The 24,063-nt window shown below is 42.0% G+C and overlaps 1 pseudogene; it reads right to left on the bottom strand.

Annotated features, from left to right (window-relative positions):
- Positions 1-967: 967 nt before the first annotated feature.
- Positions 968-1,611, bottom strand: LOC148117956 (G2/mitotic-specific cyclin-B1 pseudogene; annotated as a pseudogene).
- Between the last annotated feature and the right edge of the window lie 22,452 nt (positions 1,612-24,063).

The raw sequence follows: 24,063 nt of genomic DNA, 5'->3' as shown, positions 1-24,063 counted from the left end.
TTCTGGAGCAAGTGCTCCCACAGATGAGCAATGTTATACCTGCCCTTCAGAGACAGTCCCGGAGTCCGGAGACACACAAGCTATCAATCACTAAGCAAATAATAAGAGCTTTGATGACTGCCTGGGTGAGATAATGGTTTCCTAGCCAGATGTGGGTGTGGTCGTGGATGATTTCCAGTGTCTGCCGAAGATTAAACAGGGGCCCAGTAGTTAAGCATACAGCACACGTTCTATTTACCATTAGAGATGTAGGCGTGTAGTCAAGTGCACTTAGGGGCACCACCCGTAAGAGACGAACGTGAGGTTAGTTAAATACCAGTGGGCCCTTCTGAAGAGTGCATGGCCCATTCTTGCAGGGTGGGACCCAAGTGTGGAAAGCAACAGGACCGAAATCAAGAAAGGTCGGTCAGTGTTCCACTATACTGGTCACGAATGCAGGGATTAACTGCTGTCCCATCATTCAGGGATACCTTGAGTCATGAGTTTTCCTATCAACTAGATACAAAGCTCAAATTCTACATTTGTTTGAAGTTTCCCTATCTACTCAAGGCAGGCCAGAGGACTGTTTCTGCACATTTACCAGGTAGCTTCCTTCACTTAAACTGTTTCTCACTGGATTATAGTGATATGGCTTCTGTGAGTGCCCGAGGACTTGGAAAACACTTTTTGCTTTGACTCTTCGGACCCAGCACAGACTTGGGTACATAGCAGGTGCTTATTATGACTCTATCAGTATTATTATTATTATTAATTATTATTATTATTATTATTATTATTATTATTATTATTAAGAATGGAAGCAGCTGCCAGCATTGCTGGGGGCAGTGGTACACTTCACTTTTGATGTAACTGGTCATTTCCAGAGACCTAGAAAGATGAGATGTGATCAGAGAGAGATGTGAGGGACATATTTTTAAATGTAGTGTTGCATCTTCAGAGTGATGGATGCAAACTATCTGAAGTGTGAAGAATTCATTCCTTGACAGTCATGTGCTTTGTAAGGCCGCGGTTCACTGTGACTATATTCTTAGCCATGTGCTGCATAACAGGCAAAAGGGATTCTTCAGTGTAGGATAGGTAGTGCTGCAGAGTTGGTGTCCATTCACCGTTGTCAAGGATTTTCAGTGCTAAGCAAAAAGCTCCAGATGCAATTTGAGAAGGAGGAAAGTGCACCATGTCGTACTCCAGCATCGTGAGCTCCATGAGGTATTTGGCCAAAATATGTTGTTCAACATCAACCTCTCCAATTTTAGATGCTCTACGGAGGAAGTGCAGAGGCAGAGGGTGACCCAAACTGAAGTTCAGAACTCTCAGAATCTTCATTTCCATCTGTCTGATTTGGTGCTTGGTGTAAGTATTGTTAGTCACAAAAGCAAAGTCACCTATTTCTGGAGGGTACATTTCTTCATATTTACTTGCAATAAACATAGCCGTCACACCAACCAGCTGCAGCATCTTCTTGGGCACACAATTATCCTGCATGAACCGGTCAATAATGGAAACAGTCATGTACATGGTCTCCTGGAGCAGCCTAAATTTCATCTGAACCTGGATGAGCCAGTCAATTAGGATGACTCTCATGTTTCCAGTGACTTATGCAACCTCCAAGCATGCAAAGATCAGCACTCTGGCACAGCTGAATTGTACACTGGTTCAAAATTTGTCCAAGGCTGTGGCAAAGGCATAACTCAAGTAGACCGCCACTACATCTGCAAATGCGATTGGCACCATGTGCCGCCTGTACACAGTATATATTATTTGCCTGTTCTTCAATAAAGGTCATTTTACTTTCATAGCTCAAAAAAAAAAAAAAAAAAAAAAAAAAAAAAAAGAATCCATTCCTCTTCATCTAGTGGCGAATGCGAAGGGTATTGTAGGGTAGTACAGTGACACCTAGTGGTTGAAAAAAGATCTTCCAGTTCTACCCCAGGAAGTTTTCCTCCCTGATACATCTTGGACTATATTCCAGATGTAGTCTTTGTCTCGTCATATGCTTTACTTAGGAACTTCTCCATTGACTTCTTCTGTAGCAAGTTCCCCAGCTTCTGCTTCCCAGCAGACAGTCTCAAGCACTATGGCTGCACCATGTAGGGAGGAGCTGTCTCCTGCCTCCTGTAATCCAAAGCACTGCAAGATGCTCCAGAGATGTGTTCTTGTTGTCTGTCTGGAGTCCTCTTCTGCAATTTGCTTTTGAGGATTAACTTTGTACTTGAAAAATCCTTAATTTTATTTGGTGCTTCTTAAATGTGTCCCTGAGAAGGTCATCATTTCAAGGGCAAGTGAAGGCATGCAGAAAGTGATAAAATGCAAAATGAATTGTTAGTCATCGCAATTAACAAACACACTCATATGATTACTTATATGACGATGATTGCAAGTACATGGGGAATATTGTCGAGGTCTTCTGAGTCTTGTACTTTGCTATGTACTTTATTATTTAATACACTACTCCAAGGTAGATGCAGCTGTGCTTGGGGAAACAGGCTCAGTGCCTTGCTCAAGTGGCACAGCAGACTACAAAGTGCTTGAGCTCACGACTCTTGTTCTGGCTCCTGCTGTTTACATTGGCTAGGTACAGAACCTTAGACTTATCAGGCTCACACAAATGCTGGCTGACGTTGACATGGGGAGCATGATGTCATTGTCTTCAGAAAGGGGAGGCCTTTGGCTCCACCATTTATTTCTTTATGCTGTCTTCAGATATAATGCAGAAAAAGTCATTCCCATTAGGGACTCAGGAAAATATGCCACACTCTCTCCATGTATAGGAAAGGTGACTGTTCTTTGATTTATACTATTATCTCAATTTTCTTATTTGTAAATTGGGGATAAAAACACAACTTCAGGTAAAACGGTATATAAATGATCATTAGAGGCATGAGCCATGTTCTAAGTTGTTAATAGATATGGGTGATGTTGTTTATATGATGTATTACTATTGTATATTGATAATAGTGTTCACTTCCAGGTGAAAGGTAGACCAGTACTCTAGCAAGCAATATTGTGGTCTTCCATATTTGAATCCTATATTTCAAAGGTGAAAAGGAGTCAGGTAGACCTCTCTCTTGACAACACTTGACTTTAAGTCTCTTTCACTGTGGGTGAGAAAACTTGTGAAAGTCAGAAGCTGAATGTTACGTGTTTATATTTCAACTCAGAACCCGCACAGACAGATGCCTCTGCTTAGGATCCCTATTGTCCATTAAGGCGCCACACCAATCTGTTGTGCCTGGACAGGGGATAAGCTACAGACTTGTTTGTTGCTAGCCTGTAGTAAGATGGATTTACAAACTGACATAAATCTCTAAAAATTCCAAATATTTTATAGTTATTTTTATTCCTATTAAATCTAAGAATAAAAAACCATGGTTTTAATTTTTTCTATTCATTTACTTATGACATTTGTTTAAATTTCATTTCCCATAAGTGGGAGTATGTAAATAGAAATTAAAAGATGCTGAACAAGGGTTATTTGTGAAGTCTTGCTTTCTATCTAAAAAGTGGATGATGTCTAGACTTTTATATAGGAAGGATCCTTCCAAAGCCTAGGGAAATGTGACCATTTCCTTTTTAGGGATAACATCATAATATATTGTGAAGGGTTTGACTTTGACAGGCCACAAGCTGACGCAAAAACTCTTGCCATGGGCCCACTTTCTAGTTGCAAACTCAGGCCATACAGTGCTTATTTTCTCCAGTAACACAGTTTGCTCCTAGGTAATCCCTGACTTTCACTTGTAAATATGGGAATAAGTCGTAATATTTAAAATATGTAACCCAACAGGTAAGTTTTTATCATAAACTTGTGAAATTGGGGTCAGAAAGAGTTTAAGTCACACAAGTAGAACATCTTAGAATGGATTTAAAACCGGGTTTATTTCCTCCAAGAGCTCATGGTCTTTACATGACCACAGTTAGTTTGGTGTGACTACGCTCATTCCCAAGGTTCTACAAAATATACCACAATCTTGTCAGAGACAACTGAGGGATTTGGAGGAGGGGAGCAGAAGGAAAGGCAAGCACACACTCTTGTGTGTGTAGTGGGGCAGTGTGACTATGAGCCGACAGTGTTAAGCATTGTTGCCAGACATTCTTAAGTGTGGAAGCGTATGTCCCTACCCTGACTCATATGTCCAAGTTCTAACTACTAACACCTCAGAAGAGAATGCTCTTGGGAGACATATCTTAAAGGTATTCAGATTAAAATGAGACTGTGTAATGTTCTCTTATCTAATATGGCTAATGTCATTACAGGGGAAGATTTGGAGGCAGAAACTCAGAGGGAAAGTACTGTGACAGCATGGAGCCAGATGGCCATCTGTAGCCAAAGGGAAAGCTTGGGACCTGTCCATCCTATCACAACCTTCTAAAGAACCAACCCTGCTCACATCTCAGCCTTGGAGTATCGACCTTCAGTATTGTGAGACAATATAACTCTCTGTTGTTCAAGACACCCAATAGCGCCCTTGGCATAGAAATACAGAGGTTCTGGAATACACGCACTCTGACATGACCATTGATATGACAGAATCATTAAAGGTGTCCCTTCAGGGTAAGAGGATCCCCTGCTGCCTAGATTGAGGCCCCACCATTGATACATACTTATCAAGTAGTCAAGGCAGGGAGAGAGAAGTTTCTATGCAAGTCTGTCACATTTCTAGCCCATGCACACACCCCCAGTTTCATGCTTTCTGTTGACTGTCTGACTGTAGGCCATTCTTACTGGCCTGACCTCCCTAGAGAGATTGTCAGATGGTCACCAGACACAACTTCACTAATGTTAAATATGTGCTTTGATTTGTATTGGTGCATTGTATACTGTTGAATATATAAATAATGTTGCCTTAGCGCAGGCCACTGTCAGCTTCCTTTAGGAGGCAAGTGGGTAGTCTACAGATTCTATATAGAATTCCTCTGAGTTTTGTGGAAAGCAAAAGCTGTTGTCCGTCAGCAGGCTGCTTGTGGAAGCAACCATCTGTGTTAAACAGCCATGCATGGATGTGTGGGAGGTCACAGAAAACAGGGCAGAGTCAAATGTCCCGCCTGGAAAAGGGATGTTTCCTAAATGCTGACTAACTTTCACTGGTTGGGGTTTGTCCTGACTTTATAAACTTTTCTGGAGGTGTCTTAGGGACTGCACCGGTCACCCTATGATAAAAAAACACTTTACATTCGCGGGTACAAGCACAACTCTGGGGAATGTATCTTTTTATCAGCCATGAAGGTAGGTATTGCCAGATGGTCTGTAAAGATGGTGACAGTTGTCCACTGATAGTCTACATTATTCTCTTATTGGCAGATAAATTTATAATCACCGTGTGGTTTAAACAGCAAACATGTCTGGGATCTAACCCTGAAATAATGATTCAGTATGTGTCTAGGAATTTGTATTTTATAAAATTCTTTGTGACTATAATATGAACTCAGACCTCTATATTGCTATTATATAATATAACATATAATAAATAGCATATGTTATATTAAACTTGTAGTATATTGCATAATATAGTGCACACATATGCACACACATATGATTGACTAATATTCATTTATCATTTTACCTATTCCAGAAAATGGGCCAACAGTAAAGTACACAGGCATCAAAGTCGTGCTTTTTGTCCTCAGAAGTCTGTTTTAAAGAAAAACCAAACTGGTAACAGATACTTACTGTAAAGTGTCCTAATTGCTTGCCCAGAATTAGGCCTAGGAGGACTGACGACATTGAATCTGCTTTTAGACTGGTTTGGGATTGGTTTTCAATGGGACTTACATTTCTGTATCATAGTCCATAATTGAAGGAACTCAGGATAGGAACTCAAACAGGGCAGGGACCTGGAAGCAGGAGCTGATGAGAGGCCGTGGAGGGGTGCTGCTTACTGGGTTGCTCCTCATGGCTTGTTCAGCCTGCTTTCTTAAAGAAGCTAGGACCATCAGCCCAGGGATAACACAATCCACAATGGGCTTGGCCCTTCCCCGTAAATCTCCAATTAAGAAAATGCTCTACAGGCTTGCTTCCAGAAAAATCTTAGGAGGCATTTTCTTAACTGGAGTTCCCTCTCCTTAGATGACTTTAGCTTGCGTCAAGTTGCCATGAAACTATTCAGTACAAGTTCCCAGCATTTATCTTTGAAAACTGGGATGCAATAAGAATAATTATAGTAGGATTCCTTCAGCAACCCAGGCCCTCACTCAGTGACTTGTTACTGCTCGTAAGTTTACAGGCAGCTGAGGCACTTTATTGGTCTTGGCTGCTTTCTTGCACATGTTTGGAGAATTGGCAGGGACAATCCAGCTTTGCTCTGTGTGGTCTTCTCAGGGTAATGAACTCTTCTTGTAACAACATTTGAGAGATCAGAAATATGGGAGACTTTTTGTTTCTGAGTTTCAGGTTGTCTGATTGGGAGAGAGGGAAGTCACCAAAGGCTCTAAGGGCACAGATGTAAATTAGCTAGTTATCAGGGCCATTACAACATCCTGCCGCTTCAGCCATTATTGACTGCGAAGACTTGAGCTGAATTCTTGGAAACAAGGTGTGCTTCATTTCTCCATGATGGTCTTATTTTGGTAATAAGAAAACAGCCTAGAAAAATATATAAATTGGGATTTTGTATCAATAAAAACATTGTCATATATACCAATTGATCAAGGATTAAAGGAATCCTGCATTGAGGGTATGAATAGATTTCTTTTTTATTTTAGCCTTTATTTATTCTATCACTCACACACACACACACATGTATATATATATATATATATATATATAATCACATTCTAACAAAATTGAATTCATTAACATTTTGCCTTAATATTACTTAAACTTTTACTTTGGGATATCAAATTTCATGGAATGTCAGGTACATGACTTCAAGCCATTATTAGGACATCATATTTAAAAAAACATATTGAGGATCTGGGGAGATGGTACGGTGTGGAAAGCAGTTGCTGCACAATCGTGGGGGTCTGAATTGACTAATATTTCTAAGCAAAGAAATATCTGTAAATTTAAGGGGCCAATTTCCTTGGGAAGGAAAGAATGTTGTTTAGTTGTTATTAAGACGATCACAGCTCAGTAGAAACGTGGACAATGACCATAAACAGAAAATCTATTGAAAGAGAAAAGTTAATGACACACATTAAACTCACAGCTGCTTTCCAAGGTGAAAAAAAATGCCAAATGTAAAGAATGACATATTTTATCAGAGTCGTGAAGACTTTTAGGTGCCGTGGTATCCAGTGTTTCTTCAGGATATGAGGAAAGGCCCAAAATTGGAAGCTCTCTCTGTGGCTAGTGGGAGAATAAAGTAGTGTGATATATTTAGAGAGCAATTTTGGCAACACTGATAAAAATAAACATGTGCTATTTGACTTGGTGTTTTTATTTTTGGGAGTTTTTCTTAAATTTGGAGCACATCAGTTTGCAGAGATGTATACAGCGATGTTCACTGCAATATTGCTCCTGTAAGCGAAGGAATGAAAATGCGGTAAGACATATTAGACAGTGGATTAAGGCCATTGTCTTTCATAATGCTACCCATTATGACGTATGGCTAATACCCATTAATGAATGAAAATGCCTGTCAGATTCTGTCTAATATGGAGCGCAGGTGTCAAGGACAGTGAAGAGCATCTCACTGCCCTGCCACCAAATGATCTCTACGACATCGTGGGGAATGTGTAGTAAGTCTGGGAATGGAATATGTCATTTTTATTTATGTAAAAATAAAGACACAGCCACTCTTGTGCCAATCTAGAATATTTTGCAAAGTTCCTACTGGCTGATTATGAGGAAAAACCAAAGCACAGGAGAGGAAAAGGGCAAACACACTTCTAACTTGATTTTCTTCTTGACTATTTGAAACACTTGCCCATGAACATGTTCTTTTATCTGAAGAAACAGAACAAGAACAGCACACACATGAAGGCGTTATTAGACTACCCTTTTCATGGCTGCGTCCTAGACTCATGGTTAGTCCATGGCTTCAGCTGCAATTCTTTTAGAGTCCTTGTGTGCATCTATTAAAAAGATGTTGTTCTTTCTCCGCTTTGATACTTAGGCATGTCTAGCAACTGTTTCCAAGGAAACCCATCTACAACCAGTTGTTATTGGAATAAGCCCCTAATGGGCCTAGGTAGGGTCTTGTCTCTTAGCAACTCAATGTTTTTTTCATTTTTATTAAAATCATACATTTCCTTAAAAGCCTGTTCATACCAAAGACATAAAGGTTGTTTTTCTTTGTTCCTGACACTCACCCCTGAAAACTGGCATTGGTGAGGAGGATGGCATTGAAAGACATTTCTCTTTCACCCATGAATGAGCACTTTGTCAATCACGTAGGTCATTGACTGTTCCCTCTGCACCTCTATGTGCCCCGTCTGGACCTCTGCTTGGCTACTTCAGGTAAAATGTCTGAAGTACAATAATGGATTCCTGGTCTGTCAACCAGTAAGGTTTGCTATCAAGTCTGGAAGAATTCAGATAAAGTCAGAACACTCATCGTCTAGGTTTTGTTTTTACCATGACTTGTCCTCCAAGCAGACGAGAGTCGCCTGTTTCTCACTAAATACCTACAAGGTACAGACCTTGTTTATCACTGTGCCTCAGGCAACTGAGTGCTATGTCTGAGCCATCCAGCATAAACTGTCCCACTGCCTGGCATGAAGAGATATGAAAGCATAGACCATGAGAGGTGCCTGCACACAGACCTGCCAACGTTCCATAACTCTTAAAGTGATCTGCTGAGAAGAAATGGTATTTCTGTGACATTTCTGAAGCAACGACAGCAACAAAAGCAAAAAAAGGAAGTAAATTCCAAATTCTTGTCTCTGACTCCATTGAGACCACCTCACCCTTTCCCTATCTCCTTATTCTTTGCAAATTCTTTGTCACTTTTACACAAATTGAAATTAAGTTCGTGCTGTATTCTTATGCCTACTACAGTAGTTATTGCTAGTAAAAACCCATCACCAGTTTAGCATCTGGCTTGTTTGTTACTAGAGAGGAGTCTCTGAACCATTTTAGTGCCAAGACTATTCGTTGTGTGGTTTTACAGATCATGAACAGTTGAAGGACACGAGGAGCCGCTATTAATTAAACAGAGGTCTTCAGGTACCTTCTGATTCTCTATGACCCCCATCTAGGCCGTTATACACTTGTTTGTCTTGTAATCTTACGACCATGCCTCTCCCCCGCAGGCTGGTGCTTATTCTGCAAGACTCAGTCCTGGGGGCTTTGCTGTTTATCATCTTCATAATCCTGCACCGCAGTCTCTCAAACCTTTCCTGTTACCCCCCTTCACTTCTCTTTCTTCTCACCACCCTCGCGAAGGTGACTGAACTACGAGATGAAGGGGGCTGGGTTCTCTGCTTTTCGCCTTCTCGTGACAGTCGGTCCTGGTTGTCAACTTGATTGGATTACAAGGTGCCCAAAAGATTGGTAAAAATGCACTTGTACGTCTGTTTGGGGCATTTCCAGAGACACCTGTCTTCGAGACTGCAGCTGAGCGTGTCGGAGTAACTTGAATGTGAGCAGCACTGTGGAATAGGCTGGGACCTGAAGCAAGGAGAGGTAGAAAAGGAAGCCAGCTGGAATATGCAAGCTTCTTTCTGCTTGAGCTAGTATTTCCTTTGCTGCTCTTTACTGTGGACCTGTGACTCCGGATTCTTTGGCTTTTCAACCTGGATTAGTCTGGTGATTCTCCAGGGAGATTTGAGGCCTTCACCCTCAGACTAGGTCTTGCTTGCCCCTTGCTCTGTGGCTTTCTGTTCTTAGATTGAGCAGCTATTAAGATTCTATGACTCTATAGCACGCAGCCAGTTGTGACTGAGCTATCCAGTCTCCAATTGTTTAGGCCAATCTGATAAAACTGGTACACTTGTGCACTCTGTGTGTGTGTGTGTGTGTGTGTGTGTGTGTATCCAAGTTAGTTTTGTGTCAAAGTGACACAAGCTAGAGTTATATGGGAAGGGGACCTTTATCAGATTACCTATAAACATATTTGTAGGGCATTTTTTAAATTAATGATTGATGTGGGAAGTATCACCCCTGGATGGTTGGTCTTGGGGTCCTGGGTTCTATAAGAAATCAAGCTGAGCAAACCACCGCAAGAAACAAGCGCACTCCCCCAAGCACCCTGTATTAGTTCTGACCTTGAAGTTTTGGCCTTCAGGTGTCTGTGTAGAGTTCCTGCCTTGGCTTCCTTCAGTGGATTGTGACTTGGGATGTGTAAGAGAAATAAACACTTTCCTTCACAAGTTAGATTTCATCAGTTTTTCTTTTCGTCAGATGACCAGAAAGCAAACTAGAATTCTATATTCCTTTTACTGGTTTTGTTTATCTATCGAACTCGTTACCCCACTTTTTAAAAAAAATTTATTTATTTATTTTTTTTATAAAAATTTCCACTTCCTCCCCTCCTCCCCATGTCCTCCCAATCCCCCCACTCCCTCTCCTCCCCCTCCCACTCCCTCTCCTCCTCCCTCTCCAGTCCTAAGAGCAGTCAGGGTTTCCTGCCCTGTGGGAAGTTCAAGTTTCTCCCCTCTCCGTCCAGGTCTAGGAAGGTGAGCATCCAAACAGACTAGGATCCCCAAAAGCCAGTACATGCAGACAAAACAAGACCCAGTGCCATTGTCAATGACTTCTCAGTCAGCCCCCATGTCAGCCACATTCAGAGACTCCGGTTTGATCACATGCTCGTTCAGTCCCAGTCCAGCTGGCCTTGGTGAGCTCTCATTAGATCAGTCCCCTTGTATCAGAGGGTGAACGCACCCCTTGCGGTCCTGATTTCCTTTTTCATGTTCTCCCTCCTTCTGCTTCTCATTTGGACCTTGGGGGCTCAGTCCAGTGCTCCATTGTGAGTCTCCGTCTCTATCTCCATCTATCGTCAGGTGAAGGTTCCCTCTGGTCCTGCCTTTCTTGCTCACGTTCTCCCTCCTTCTGCTTCTCATCTGGACCTAGGGAGTTAAGTCCAGTGTTCCAATATGTGTCTCTGTCTCTATCTCCATCCATCGCCAGATGAAGGTTCTATGATGATATGCAAAATATTCATCAGTATGGTTATGGGCCAAGGCCAGTTCAGGTACCCTCTCCTCTGCTGCCTAGGGAACAATCTGGGGACCTCTCCTTGGGCCTGGGAACCCCTCCAGAATCAAGTCTCTTACAAACCCTAAAATGGCTCCCTTAGTTGAGATATATACTTTCCTGCTCCCATATCTATCCTTCCTCCCTCCCCCCATCCCATTCCCCCAAGCCATCCCCAATCCTCCCCCTCTCCCTTCTCTCTAACCATCTTCCCTTACTTCCACCCCTCACCCCCCGTGCACCCAAGTTTGCCTGGCAATCTTGTCTACTTCCAATATCCAAGAGGATAACTGTTCAACTATGTTCATAGCAGCACTATTTGTAATAACCAGAACATGGAAGCAACCTAGGTGCCCCTCAATAGAAGAATGGTTAAAGAAGGTGTGGAACATATACACATTAGAGTTTTACTCAGCGGTAAAAAACAATGACATCTTGAATTTTGCATGCAAATGGATGGAAATAGAAAACGCTTTACTGAGTGAGGTAACCCAGACCCAAAAAAGAGGAATATGGTATGTACTCACTCATAAGTGGATTCTAGCCATAGTTAAAGGTCTTTGAACCTGTAATTCGTGATCCTAGAAAAGCTAAATAAGAAGGTGAACCTGAAGAAAGTCCAGTTACCCCACTTTATGGAAGGACACACTTTGTCACATTGAGAGGGCTGCATCTTCATCTCTTCCTTTAGCTCTTGAGCATCCTAATGGCAAGACCAATGTCATAATCAAGTTTTCTTTCAAATGCCAAGGTCAGTGCCTGACACAGAGCAGATGTTGCTGAAGATTTTAATGGGTTTTATGTAATCCCTTTAAAAAAGCTTTTTATGTGGTCCAGACTCATAATGATGGAGCAGACAATAATCATTGTTCAGTAAAGAAACCAGTCTGAGCTATTTATTTGAAAACTTCAAGTGATCCGAAATACATTGCTTAAGATATTTTTCTTTCTTTCATTTGTCAAACATAATTTTCATTGAAACCATGGGAATTCCCCATCATGTACCCCAATCCCCCTCATTTCCCAGTCCCGCCATAACAGTTCTTCACCCTTGTTACGTCCATCCAAAAGGAAAGTTTAAATAAATATTAAAAATAAAAATGCAAATAGGAATATTAATTAAAAACAAACAAAAACTGTAACAGGCTTTCGTTTGAACCACCACACAGCCCCCTGATCATGGCACAGATATTTATTAGTTTTGAAAGTTCACCCTTATCCTAGTTCTTATTCCTTGCCAGCTCTTATGACTTAGATTGTCCTGTTTTTCTTCATCTCTGCTTTGCCTTGGGACTTTTTACCTTTCTCTCTCATTAGTTTTCTCTCTTGTTTCTCTCTCTTTCCACATGTCTTACATTATTGCTTCTCTTATCTGGCTGGTGTCAGCTGCCTGGCTTCTGGTCCCTGGCATGTCCCTGCCTCTTTCTCCCTCATTCTCTTCCTTCTTCTCCCGAGTCTAGATTTCTCCTTCTCTTATTTTCTCTGCCTGCTAGACCTGACTCTCTTTCTTCTAGCTACTGGTCATTCAATTTTTATTAGCCCAATCATGTGCCTTAGCCAGGTAAGGGGAAGCAAATGTAACACATCTTTATATAATTATACAAGTGCAGCTCAGCCAAATGTGACACATCTTTAGGTCATTAACAAAGACAGTAGAAATAAATGCAACACACCCTTACATCGTTAAAGTGGTGTTCTGCAGCATAAAACAAATGCAACACATCTTTGCTTCATGAAAATAATAATCCACAACAAAAAATCACTTCCCTCCTCCATCTTTCCTGCCCCTCATCAGCCTCTTCATTCATGTTAGTGGTACTTGGAGCTGCAGTGTATCATGCAGTAGACCATTTTGTCCAAACAGCTTTACTTGAAAATGTTTTTTATATCATGTGCTGTTGGTCAGCTTCAAGAATGCTGGCTCCTGGCACATATCAATAGTAGACCCTCATTGAAACTACTCTTGCCTGTTCTGCTGTTACCAAAGTCATGAAGATTCTGAGTCTATGGTTCTACAGGACTAATTCCTTTAAGGTTCCAGTGGGTTATAGATGGGATAGATGTTGGGGTGTGCCAACTCAAAGCCCTGGATGTGTGTCTGAGAGTTAGGGTTAGCTGAGTTGGTCAGTCCAGACTGCTAGGACTACCCCTTCAGATGAGGGGCAGAGCCAGCTCTCCCTCACTTGCGGTGAGGGGTGGGGACCAGCTTTCTCAAGTGCATGGGGAGGAGGGCAGCTCTCCCATGATTAGTGGAACGAGTTATACCATGTCAGAGTCTCCTATCCCAGTACTTGTGAGGGGCAGGGTCAGCTTTCTGGTGCTGGTGGTGGGGCTTTCTCCCAGGACCAGTGAGGGTATAGGGGCAGCTCCACAAGGCCCTCATACTTCAATACACAGTACATCACATGGTTCAACACATGATTCATATGGCTACTGTGGTAACACAGGCAAAAGACATCAACAGAGACCCTAGTTGCAGTAGGATCATGGACCCAGACATGGTCATGAGTAACAGGCTGGGTCTGGTTGTCACCATAACCCTATGTGGCAGTTCAGGCCTCTCAGGTCAGCATAGGCCTGAACTCCAACATGGCCCAGATTCCAGGCAGTCACACAGTCCTCAATGGTGACAGGAGCCACAGACATCAACACACACCCTGACTGTGGTAGGGCCATGGACCCAGACATGGCTCCTGACTAACAGCTCAGGCCCTGGTTGACTAACAGCTATGGCCTGGTTGGCACTGCAGGCCAGCTCAAACTGTGTGGTCCCTGAGGCACTACGGCCCTCAGGCACCAACATGGCCTCAGCTGTCGGCCCCCACCCCAGCCATCTGTGTAGCCTTTGGTGGTAACAGGAGCCATGAACATCACCAGAGACATGGGCCTTAGCAGCAGCCCTGGCTCAGATATCACCATGGCCCCAGGAGGGAAACAGGCCACCCAGACAGATCTGTTTCTCCACAGGACACGAACCATTCTGCCTCTTTCTCTTTCCCATTCCCCACCATATATTTGCTTACCATAACGGTGCCCAACCTTGTGGTATCAGGTGGGACGGTGATTTCTTTGACTTGCCCAGGCCAACCAGCCCCAAGTGGTTGTTCGGGTGTTCTTCAGGCACCTGACAAGCCTGTGGTTTCTTTGACCAGCCCGGGCCAAGTGGCTCTAGGCAGGTGTCCAGAAATCTTCCTTATTATCCACTTTTTCATACTTAACTTTATCAAGACTTGTTTTTTACAGTCACTGACCTCAAGGAAATATTTCCATTTGGATGTTCTGGGTGGATAAGTGCTGGAAATGACACATGCTCATCTTCACTCATAAGATGAGATTAGGTTCACTCACTAAACCGAGAGCTGAGGATATGCCTTCGCTCTTTCAGCTGAGAAAGGTCCAGGGAGATAGGGCCCATGCAGAGTCAAGCCCTGGACCTTGGGGCCAGGCATTACAAACAATGATCTGGAGTATGGAACAGAATGACATAAATAGCAGGGGTGATGAATAGGGCAAAGAGCCAACAGGACCCAGGAAGCATTGAGTAAGAGGTTGCAAAAGGCATGTAGTAGGTAAGATGCGGTAGACAGATTGGACTCTGTTGGAAGGACTAGCGAGGCATGGAAACAGCTTGCGATTCTCTTTTAAATTTTCAAACTAACAGGAAACTCCTGAAGGGCCTTCAGGAGGGAACCATTTTCATCACGCCTCCTTTGCAGGAGGTACGGGAAGACACAGAGATAAACCTGGAAGAAGAAATGGCGGTAAGGTTTACAGGATGCTGTGTTCTCATCTCATCCCCCTTTCAGTTAAAAGAAAATTTGAAATGAAAACTAGGGCTACAGCATGGGAAAGAAGAAGGGCACCGGCGGCAGAGTTGGCTGATGCTGAGCAGGAGGAGGTGGAACTGAGGAGGCCCGGTGCTGTGAATTAGATGCGATGCAATTTGACTGGAGAGTTGAGTCTTCTAGACTCTGAAAGACTCACAGTCATCAAGCGGTGTCATCTGAAGGTGATGGGAGAACCCAGGATGCTGCTGAATGCCTCTCCTTCCCCGTGTGAATTTCCCCATGACTACTGAACACCTCTCCTTCCCCGTGTGAATTTCCCTATGACTACTGAATGTCTCTCCTTCCCCGTGTGAATTTCCCCATGACTACTGAATGCCTCTCCTTCCCCATGTGAATTTCCCCACGACTACTGAATGTCTCTCCTTCCCCATGTGAATTTCCCCACGACTACTGAATGCCTCTCCTTCCCTGTATGAATTCTCCCATGACTTAGAAACCCTGTCTAATCCCTGATTACATGTAATCTTTCAGGGAAGAACACTATTGACTATTAGACTCATTCTTTCTAAAAGTCCAATCAGTATTATTAGTACTTGGGGGTAAACTGAGGGACAGCTCTCCACATTTTGCTGTCACCTTATTGAATTAGCCAAATTTTACACATCCTTTATGAATTGGAGCCACTGACCGAAGACCTTGTCTTTGATGAGAAATTTCTTCTTTTGCTTGTGTGTTTAAATTTAACTCCCCAAACTCAGAGATTAAATACCACTGTGTAAAGAGTCTCCATTAATCACCACAGAGATCAAGTCACTGAAGGCAATGACAACATCTTCTGGAGACTCCTGGGCCTTGGGCTGCTATGGCATCCTTTTCTTCTCCCGCCAAATGCAAACATTTATCTTGTGTGACCAGACAGGAATGATTCTTCAGTCTCTACAGATTTATCACTGGCCAGCTCAGTGACAAGTGTATTATTTACACAAAATTTATTTCCACGCTCAGTACTTTTACCCTCCATTTAAACTAAGGGAAGATTTTTCTCTACTCAAAAAAAAAAAATTTGTTTTTGGAAAAGTGGTGGGAAAAAAACGAGGCTTTCTTTTCTCCTTTTTTTCTTTGTTTTTAAGACTTGACTTTGAGTTCATGGATTTGGACAAAACAAAGACTCGAGGTTTGGTAATTAGTCTAATTAATTAGGCTTGACAATTTAAATTGCAGTAAAAGTAATATTAATGGCAATAATAAATTTCTGTGGTGTGTTTGCATCAACTTCAGCAACAATAGAGAAATCAGTTTGTAAATTATAAGACACTGCATAAATGTCACATATCTGTAAATCTGAAGGAGAAGAAAACATGGAAGGATTGGAGAGAGGAAAGGAAAGAAAGTAAAGGTGTAATTAAAATCTCAAAAATAAAAAAACTAAAATAAACGTCGCATATCAGAATCATTCAGTGACATGGTGTGCATTTTAGTCTCTAAGGGAAAATGTCAGTCCTTTTCTTTTTGATCTGTGTGCATATTTATTATTCCTTGACTTAAAATATTTGTTGAATGCCTACTTGAGAGCAGCATTGTACCACAGTCATGGTTGACAGGGAATATGACAGTTCCAAGATAAAAACGATTCTAAGGTAAGAAAAGATATTACCATCTCCTCAGAAAGTAAGCGTAACTTGATGTGGGTTAGGCTTAGGGATGCTTCAGTGTAATGATTCCCTATCTCGGTTGCACAACAGTGGGGAGCCTGTATAAATACCTTCCTATTGAATCGTCACGTGTGAAAATAGCCTGCGATATCTCTGTTCTGCTTTTGTCCTTTGTTCTTTAGAGGAAAACTCCCTTGGAGAATTCGCAGGCAGCTGACTGTGTCAGTTCCTTGCTCGGTGCATGACCACGGATATTGCAGGCACAGAAACCCAGTGAAGACAGTGGTCAGTGAAATGTGACTGCTGCCTTGAGGATGGGCTTCTTAGAGCAGGAGAGCCTTGACGGTGTGGAGGAGAAGAGGTTTGTACCTGAGATCCATTTCACTGCCTTGAGTGAGGCCACCTTTGTGCCTCCAAGGTCGGTAACCACGCTCCAGGTGAGGGCTTGCTAGTATCACCAGGGTGGGTGCTGACTCTGAAATGCTATTCCTTACCAAGTCCCACATATGGCCTCCTAGGGACTATCAAATCTCACCGTCAGATATCCTCCCCTTTAGAAAATTTCCTTTCGTCTTATGACATTCATTGTTTCTCTCCTATTATAAAAATACATGATTGTTATAACATGATTGAAAACATTTTTAGAAAAATCACAAGAATGCCATGAAAAGCACTCAGATGTTATATAACTATGAGAGAAACTACTTTTTTCCTTTACGCATACAAGCACCCAAATGTCTATATATTTTCCAAATCAGCTCTTTATTGGGATATTATTGATGACATGCTGCTTTCTTTCTGTATGCTATTGGGTTAAAATTTTCTTTTAGAAATTACCTTTATTTTCTTCTTTATACGTGTTTGTCAATGGGGTTTCCACCTGCTTGCAGGTGCTCACAGTGGCCAGAAGAGGGCACTGGATACCAAGGAACTAGAGGCACAGGCGGCTGTGAACCAACCCATGCAAGTGCCAGGATCTGAATTCAGATCTGGAAGAGCAGAACGTGCTCTTAACCACTGAGCCATTTCCCCAGGCCCCTCCCCCCAGGCCCCTCCCCCCAGGCCCCTCTCTGCATCATATGTTTTCTTGCCATGAAATACATTTTTTGAGCCTCGCAAAAAATAAGTATTTGTCCTATTTAGGGCTGAGTATTTGACCCTGAGGTCAACGAATAATGTATTTTTAAATATCCGGTGCTGGTTAAACTTAGTGGGTCACAAAACAAAACAAAAAGACATGGATGTGGGAAGGGATTTGTAGTGGGGAAGGGGAGGAATAGGAATGGAAGAAAGGTGAGATAAAGTGAGGGTTCCAATAATCAGAACGACATACATACCTGTGTGTATGTATGTATGGAATTGCCAAAGCGCCTTTAGTGAACGATACAATTACTTCTTTGTCTATTTCTCTTGTGAGGAACTATGGTGACTGGCTCTGGCAAGGGCATGTGAAGAGCTTGCAAGTGACTTTTGCTTTGCACCTCACAACAAGAGAAACTCCCAACAAACCAAAAGATCAGCTGTGCTTCTTAGGCTTATCTGAGAATTGAAGTCTCAACCCTGGAGAGACTGGGGAATCGAAAGACTCTTTCCGGAGATCAGTTTGCCAGAGCCAGAGCTGCTGGGCACAATGACTGGTAAGAACAGTGGAATGATAGCTTTAACAAATCCCTGGAGTGTGGACTAGCTGGAAAGTTCAAAACTCCTAGGGACTCAGTAGCTTGTAGACCCCCAAACTTAAACAGGTTCTTAGCTCCAAGACTACCCCTGATTTCTTTCTTTGACGATTACGGGTGGGGAGGGCATTACCTCAATTACAAGGAGAAAGGCAAAGTTATGAAATACTAGGACCCAAAGGGCTGCATTCCTTAGGTCCTAAGTTAGTTAGGGCTAACTAGGGTTTGCTTTGGTGGGGGAAATATTTCTAGAAATACTTCTGCAAGTCCAATAAACACTTCAAGAGGTCACAGGGCAGCAACTAGACCCACTAAAACCCTGACACTTAATTGCACTATTGCAGGAGACTTCCAGTCTCTAACATTTTAAAAAATCGCCACATTACCAGACTCCAGTAAAATAATGAAGTAGAGCAGGCTTCAAGAGTTGGCCTAAAAAGGAAGTTGCAAGGAAACCCAAAGACAACATGGTCCCAGACCACAAGGAACTTACATGGGAAATCAGTATCAAAAAGGCACTGTGGAGTCTCCAGCACTTGCAGATTAAATGGGGTATATTTTTTAAAAGCATACAAATCAAAGATGTCTCCAGAAAAAATAGTTAAAAATATCTTGAAAATTCAATTTATCACAACTTTGAGGTGCAGGAAAAACATTGAGAGAGAAATGTGTGTCAGTGGGTCCGGACTGGAGGAGGAACTCTATGCAATACTGTTCATACAACACTTACGGCCCAAAACAACGACAAGAATGATGCTGGTAAGGGAGAGAGGAACAGGAGTTCTTGTTCATTGCTGGTGGGAATGTAAGATGCAACAGCTGTCTTGGAAGGATGATGTGATGGCTTTGTACACAAAAGATACTCTTGCTATCTGATCCTTGCTAGTTATCAAAATGATTTCAATTACCAAAACTTATCTCCACAGAAAAGTAACAGGCGTTTATGGCAACTCCAGTCAACATTGTATGAAGTTGGACCAATCAATCTATCTTCTGCTAGACAATTAGATACAAGTAACACAATCCTACTTGGTGGGGAAAGCATCTATGAGCTATCATGACCCTAAAATACACAGAGAGACTTTAGTAACATATTTAAGTAAAGTAGTAACTTGGGAAACACTATATGTCGCATAGGTTCCTATTGTATGGCATCCTGGAAAAGGCAAATTGAAGAGAGAGTAGAAAGCTTGGATGCTAGGGTCTTCAAGGATGGTCTCAGGCGTAGAGTCCTCATGGTTGGTCTTCCCTCATCACCTGGCCTGTCTTCACAGTGTAAGCCCCACTTAGACCCTAGCAACCACTGCCCTGAGTGTAGGCATGCTTTTCACGGGCAGGTAAAGAACAGAGAAATTTCAAAGCAAAAGAGTGAATCCCTTCTGCTCAGAATGCTTGATGAATTCTCCTACAAGGACCATGCTGGACCCCATCGGGCTTGATATGGAGATGCACTCATCATTGACCATGGTCCGCTTCAGAAGCTGGTGGTTCAACGACGCTGTATGCAACTACCCACACTGAAGACACGCCCGGCTCGCACATTGTACTTTTGTCACAGTTCCAACTCAGGAGAGCTCTTTTGTGAGAACCCCAGTCGTCCCCTCTACCCTGGGTTTGTAGGATGTCATTCTAGTGGTGTTAAGTGTTTTGAAAAACCAAGTCACTCTCTAACTTCTGTTTGTCCTCTGCTTAAGGTTTCTATTCTATGCTTCTTGTTGTAATTAGAAGCATGCAATGAATAATTACTTGTATTCTTTCTGTAAATTATCATTCTTTGTAGAAGAACCTATATAACCAATCTTTTTATTCCTACAGCCTGATAGAGTGTGAGGAACCTAACAGATACTTAATGCTTATTTCTTGATTAAATGAATGTATTTTTATTGAGTTACCTCATGAGGTTTTCTATTTGTCTTAATATCAGATAAACTCAATAGTAACAAAATTAAATAACTCTTTAAACACACACACGCACATGCACACACATACTTAAGCTTATAAACATATCCGAGAACATCTGTATTATTATTTTATTATTTATTATTATATTAATGTATGCACAATAAACCAAGGCAGGCAATGTGGTCTGCCATCCTGAGTTTCATTCCTGTCTTTTACTGTCTTTTTTTAAGCAGATGCATTATTTATATGTCAAGAACATGTGTGTTGGAGTGAGGTTTAAAATGTCAGACTCCAGAGTGATTATTTTCTAGGTTGCAGAAGACTAGAAGAAACACGGGAACAAATGTTAGCAGGCCATATCTTTTGCCTGCTTCCTTCCTATATGAATTCCCTACCTTCGTGGCAATTTGTGCTTCTCCTACTCTTGTGCAGTTCTGCTTGTCTTCAGATTCCTTCTGATCAAGCTCCAGTCTATGAAGGATGAACGCACCTCAAATATTGTAATATAGATAACACCCCCCCTTCCCTCGAATAACTCTATAGCTTTCTGACATCTTCATATAGACAAATCCAGTTTGATCTACAGTTTAAGAAAATACAAGCTTGTTTCTCAGCCTAAATGTAATGTCTGTGGAGGTTCAAGGAAGCTTTCTCAGGGCCTGTTTCTCCCTTACAGCTTTCCTTACTTTGGGTCTTGATGGCAAACGGAATAGTGATGTCTCAGCTGTCCTAACTCTCTTGTTGTCAAAGAAACAGGCCATGTCCCTTCTAAGTCTCCTGTTCTCTTAATTTCTCCCTCCTCTTCCTTTCCTTCTCCGTATCCTTTAAATTTTCTAGTCCTCTCAACATCTTATCCCCATTTATTTAGATCTCAGTTGAAGCCCAGTGGTTTGGGTGCAATTTATTTATTTATTTATTTATTTATTTATTTATTTTTCAGAATAATTTTCTAGGTCTACAAAAACTTTTATTGTTTGAGTATAAACTGTCAGTAAGTTTGGTATATTTTGGGAGCCCTGTATAATTGTGATTCTTATTGAGTGTATAAGCCACAAACTGTTCCTTTTGTGAATTGTTACTGATTTTTAAACCACAAACACAGGTAATTACATTTGCACACATAGGATCTACCTTGCTAGACTTATTCCGCCCCAAATCCCAAACCTGTGTAACACCTTCTGCCACGAATCCATCATACTTTACATTGACTGTGCCCTCATTGTTCTATATTAATAGATTTTGTTGTTTGAGAGTCAGGACAGGGTCAGATATATTGAAGAAAAGACAATTTCTTAATCGAAGAGGCTTATAAAACCAAAAGAATTGTTTGTGCCTTGTTCTGCATGTCCATTATGTATTGGTTGGGTCTTTGTTTCTTGCTTCCTTGAGAGACAGGCTCAGGAAAGCCTTCATTGCTGATGATGCCAATGAACATGGAAGAAGGAGAAATGATTCTGGGAGGTTTCAGAATCAGCAGTGAGAAGTAAGACATGTAACTTTCTCTAGAGGTGTCAGAGGTGGAAGTGGTTTAAGCGAGGAATGTCCTCCGTGGGCTCTTGCATTTTGTAAGCACCTGGCACCCAGTTGGTGGTGTTTTCGGAGGTTCTGGAACTTCTAGATTATGGATTCCTGCTGAAGGAGGTGTACCCTGGAGGTAGGCTTTGAGAGTTTATAACCCTGTCCCACTTCCAGTTCACTCCTGCTTCCTAGGTACAGGCAAAGTGTGCGGATCAGTCAAGAGTCCAGCTCCTTCTGCCGTACTTGACCCCACTATTATGGATTCCAGGCATCTTGGACAAGAATCCAAAGCACACTTTCTGCCTTAAGTTACTTCTGGTCATGATAATTTTTTTCTCAGGAGCAGAGAAGTAACTAATACACTTTTCCTCCTTAACTGTAATAATTTTATGTCCTTGCCAACAACGTGGAGGATAGAAACTGTAATTCTATTGTGTAGCCATAGACACTCCGTGAACTGTGCCAAAGATAATCGCAGTATGATTATGTTACTAATATAATAGTTCATAGAAAAGACTTGCTGTGTAAAACAAAGACCTCAGGAATGTTCCTACAAACATTAAGAAATGTCACTGAATCTGTTGTTGCTCTTTCCCTAACTATACCAGAATGCCATGTACCAGATAGGTCTCTTTTCCAGCCTGGATTCAAAAAATAAGACAGAGAGCCACTGCAGCCAACCTATATATCAACCTGTAAGACATTTGGGAAATAAACTTCTGTTATAAGACACCAAGATGAAGAGTTATTTGTTTTTAAAAGTTGTCATTATTATTGTTTTACATCTTCTCCACAGTTTCCGCTCCCTCCTTTTGCCCTAGTCTCTCTCCCCACCTCCTCTCTGTTTCCCCCTCCACTTCTCCTCCATTTCTGTTCAGAAGAGGGTGGGCCTCTCATGACTATCAACCAAACATGGCATATCAAGTTGCAGTAAGACTGGACACCTCCCCTCGTATTAAAGTTGAACGATGTGACCCAGTATGAAGAATGGGGTTCCAAAAGTCAGCAAAAGAGTCAAGAGACAGCCCCCGCTCCCACTGTTAGGAGTCCTCCAGGAAGACCACATTATACAACTATAATATCTATGAAGAGTGCCTAGATGAGTCCCATGAAGGCCCCCTGGCTGTCGGTTCAGTCTCTGCCAGCCTCTAGGAGTCCAGGTTAGCTGCTTCTGTGGATTTTCTTGTGGTGTCCTTGATATCTCTAGCTCCTCGAATCTTTCCTCCCCTTTTTCATAGGACTCTCTGAGCTCCACCTAGTGTTTGGTTGTGGGTCTGCACCTGTTTCCACCAGTTGCTGAATGAAGCCTCTCTGCCTACAGTTGGGCTGGTCCCCAGTCTACCACTATAGTCCAATATTATTAGGCAGATGATGAGTTATTTGTTATCACATTAGTTAGTAAACAAATAACTGGTGCAGGAAGCTGACTAGTGCAGTAGCTTTGAGATTCAAGATAAAGAACCATCAAAAAGTTCTAATACAAAGGTTGAAGTTTACTAGGATTATTGAATAATGTGAAAAAAATCAAGATTCACATGAACTGTGAGGCCATGTGTTTTGGATACCAATTAATGGATGTAAGAAGCTTTCATAAATAGGAAAGTACTGGTTAATGGTAAGACAGTCTCCTGAAACATTCTTGATTTCTAGCAGTGAATTCACTATTGGCTGTAGAAGCAGTAATGTTTGTGAACTGGAAAAACTGCTTCCCAATTAAGGGGACACGGAAGAAATCAGGGATGAAAAATGAAGAGAACCCAAAGGAGGGACATTGATGAAGATGCTCTTTCTTAGATAAATAGCTTTGTTGATGTAGGCCTCTGTACTGAGCTCTGAGAAGGTAGGATATCATAATCCCCAAATGGGCCCAGAGTGAACTCTGGCTGCTTTGTCACGGAAAGGGTACCAGAGTCACACTCTCAATAAATAGCCCCGTCATGCACCATCTCTTTTCTACTCACACAGGGAGGAAACCCGACAGAGAGTGCCCGTCCAGAACTCAAACACCCACCCCCTTGATTGATTGCAGGTGGCTCACTAGCACTGGAGAAGAGGGCCTGCAGGATGGAGACCAGGGTTCCTCTTACTGTTCATAACACAAGATGATAAAACACATTCAGCCAAGGGCATTGGTAGTTACTTTTCTCAGGAAAAAAAAATCCTTCGCAGCTCTTGTCATCACATTTCTGCATGTAATGGGAGCCATGGGATGAAGATACATTAATCTTCACTCCTCAGCAAGTTACAAGAGGCAGAAGTAACAGAAATCTCAGAACCGCTGCTGGGAGAAAGGCTGCCTTAATAAATGTGTAGGAAGAAACAGCGATCTAGGGATGGCAGGAGGAATTCAGTACTTAGCTGGAAACACAATCTCATCCATTATTCTTCAGCAATAATTCTCAAATCATTGTGGGAGTCTCTCTGATTGACCTGAACTTTTCCTGACACAT

Source organism: Myodes glareolus, chromosome 24 (assembly GCF_982192425.1).
Source record: "Myodes glareolus chromosome 24, mMyoGla1.1, whole genome shotgun sequence".
In the NCBI taxonomy this organism is placed as follows: Eukaryota; Metazoa; Chordata; class Mammalia; order Rodentia; family Cricetidae; genus Myodes; species Myodes glareolus.
Note: the sequence above shows the minus strand (reverse complement) of the source record. Positions and strands in the feature narration are given on the sequence as shown.